Here is a 3637-nt window from a genome sequence, read left to right on the forward strand (position 1 = left end):
GTACATTGGTCAGCTCTCCCCACTCGTATCTTTTCAAGGTTGTTTGTCGGGGCAGGGCGGCTGTTATTGCTTCTCGGGTCTAACTCGGCCAAGGTTGGAATATTCTCTATGTTATATAAAGAGTGGACTCTTGGGATGGTCTGCTATGAAATGGCCTTTAAACCTGCATTGTAACATTGTCTAGCTTCTTTGTGGTTGGCATAGACTGTTGCCACTATGTTATCCTACACAGAGAACTTGACACAAAGGTGAACCGTAGAGATAATGGCTCCAAAAGAGTTAAGAGGCGGGCATCCAAAAATAATATTATAAGGTCTAGCACAATCAATTACTAGAAATTGAATATCTAGGGTTTTGAGTTTGGAGACTCCCCTAGCATCGTTTTCAACCATACATAACCTAATACAAGGACTCTTTCTCTGGAGAATCCTACCAATTCTTTGGTTGAAGGTTGCAGTGCTTTGTCGCTAAGTTGCATCTTCTTGAATATGGAGTAAAACAATACTTCGGCGCTACAAATGCCAGGGTATTTTGGCCAGTTTCACTGACCTTTTCTTTACTGTTTTAGGGTAGTTTCATGCATTTTCTTAAGTAAATAAGCAAGTTTTGGGTAGATATTCACTTACATCTTGATTCAAGCAAACATTGTGAACTTTACATGATTTCATGATAATTATGCATGAATTTAATGACAAATTGGATAATGCATGATCTCATGACTTGGAATAGAGCTTTGATGTACTTTAATTGCTTGATTTCAGGACAAAGAAAGCAAGGAAGAACCACGTTAGTAGCCACGTTAGTCTAATTAACGTGACCACTAACGTGGAATGGGAGCTAGCTTGCAACGTTAATGAGAAAAGTGATCGCCAAAAACGCCTTCGAAAGCCATTATAGCCCACGTTAGTTGCCACGTTAATTACGTTAACGTGGAAGCTAACGTGGAAGAGAAGTGAAGCTCCAACGTTAGTGGTAAAAGTGAATACCACTAATGTTGGAAAAAGGGGCACACTTGGCCTTGTTAAGAGTCACGTTAATCACATTAACGTGAACTCTAACATGGAAGGAACAAGGAATTGCCAACGTTAGTGACACTCACCTTTGTCACTAACGTTGGATTAAGCCACTATTAAGTCACTCATCCTATTGGGTAGTTTTCCTGGAAAAGAAGCTATTCATGGATCTCTTCGGAACCTTGGAAGAGGAATGAAGAGATCATGCTAGAAATGCTTTCTCATGTTGGACCAAATTAGGGTTTGGATGGATATAGTGACATATAATCCTACCAACACTTTGATTTGGGAATAACCAGTGACCATACTTCATCTTTTTTCATGAGCAATTAGACCAAGGAATTGGCTATTGATCAAGATTTGAGAGATTGAATTACCAAGGAATTGGAATCTAATCACTTAAGATTGCCAAGGAGATCAATGAATGCATTGATTGAGGAAGAGATGAGAATGAACTTGATCCGGAGAATACAACATCTCCTGAGCCCAATGAATCCCCCATTTCTGATCTTACCCATTCTTTTTACTTTCTGCCATTTACTTTTATGTTCATTTCCTCAAATCCCCATTTAAGATTCTGCAATTTACTTTCTGCCATTTACATTTTGCTCTTTATTTCCAGCATTTACATTTTCTGTTATTTACTTTCCCGCCATTTACGTTTCTGCAAATATCAACTCAATTTCTACTTAGCTCAACTAGAACATTCCTCTGATTAAAGTTGCTTGACCAATCAATCCCTGTGGGATTCGACCTCACTCTATTGTGAGTTTTTACTTGACGACAATTCGGTATACTTGCCGAGGGAATTTTGTTAAGAGACAAGTTTCCATGCATCAAGTTTATGGCGCCGTTGTCGGAGATTGATTTTGTATCAACAATGATTAAATTGGTGGATAACTAGATTGAGCATTTTTTTTGTTTGATTTAATTTCTGTTTGAGTGATTTACTTTCAGTTTTAGTTATTTTTCTTTCCTTTACCCCTTACCCGTTTGTGGTGTTTTCTTATTTATTACAATTCAGTTCACTAACCCACTAACTGTTTGATATATTGCATCACTCACACTAACAGCATTTCTGACAAGAATACTTCCTGCATTTGTCTCCTTCTTGCTTGTGCCTTGTTGGTTGTATGATAGGTAGAAGAAGCGGGGCTTCAACTTCCTTTGATTCTGAACCTGAGAAGACCTTCCTTAGACTAAGGAGGGAAGCAAGAGGAAAGAGAGTTGTTAGTGCCGAGGAAGAAGAGGAGTATTTTGAACCAGACATGGATGAGAATATGGAGAACCATCATGAAGAAGAGGCTCATAACCATGGCAGAGAAGGTCCAGTGCATCATGCTGGACAAGAGAGAAGAGTCTTAGGATCTTATATAAATCCAAACCCAGGAAAATGTGGAAGTAGCATCCAAAAGCCTACCATACATGCCAATAACTTTGAACTAAAGCCACAGCTCATCACCCTTGTTCAGAACAACTGTTCATTCGGAGGAAGTGTCCAAGAAGACCTCAATCAACATCTAACCACCTTCCTGAGGATATGTGATACTGTAAAATCTAATGGTGTTCATCCTGACACCTATAGATTGCTTTTGTTCCCCTTTTCACTCAAGGACAAAGCATCTAAATGGCTGGAATCTTTCCCGAAGGAGAGTTTAACAACCTGGAAAGATATGGTGAATAAATTCTTAGCGAGATTCTACCCTCCTCAGAGAATTAACAGGTTGAGAGCTGAGGTACAAACCTTCAGGCAATAAGATGGTGAGACTCTCTATGAAGCATGGGAGAGGTTTAAGGACTTGACAAGAAGATGCCCATCAGATATGTTCAATGAATGGGTGCAGTTACACATTTTCTATGAAGGTCTTTCTTATGAATCAAAGAAGGCAGTAGACCACTCATCCGGGGGATCTCTGAACAAGAAGAAGACCATTGAAGAAGCCATAGATGTCATTGAGACTGTAGCTGAGAATGACTACTTCTATGCTTCTAAAAGAGGCAACACTAGAGGAGTGATGGAGCTAAATAACGTGGATGCACTGCTGGCTCAAAACAAGATGATCACCAAGCAGCTGGCTGACCTTACCAAGAAGATGGAAAGGAACCAAGTAGCAGCAATCACTACCTCATCAGCAGCTCAAGAAGGAGTGAATGCAGAGGTAGAGGATTATCAGGAACAAGCCAACTACATTGGAAACTCACCTAGGCAGACCCATGATCCATACTCCAAAACTTATAATCCTGGTTGGAGGAACCACCCAAACTTTGGGTGGGAAAATCAACAAGATCAAGGCCAAGATCAGAGATGTCACAACCCCAACAACAATGCAGCTCACCAACATTCCACACAGAGATCATATCAGCACCCACCTAACAACACCTCTCAACATCCATATCAAAACCAAAATGGCCCTTCTCATCCCTCCAATCTCAACTCACCATTATCCGAAGATAGACTCTCAAGGATTGAAACTCTACTTGAAGGCATATGTAAGGAAATCCAAGATAACAAGGTGTTCAAGGAGGAGGTGCGAGCCAATATCAAAAACCAGGGAGACACCATCAAGAGGCTAGAATTTCAAGTAGGATACCTCTCTGAGAAGATTCCCAAACCTATTGATAAC

The sequence above is a fragment of the Arachis ipaensis genome, chromosome B05, assembly GCF_000816755.2.
Source record: "Arachis ipaensis cultivar K30076 chromosome B05, Araip1.1, whole genome shotgun sequence".
Taxonomy (NCBI): domain Eukaryota; kingdom Viridiplantae; phylum Streptophyta; class Magnoliopsida; order Fabales; family Fabaceae; genus Arachis; species Arachis ipaensis.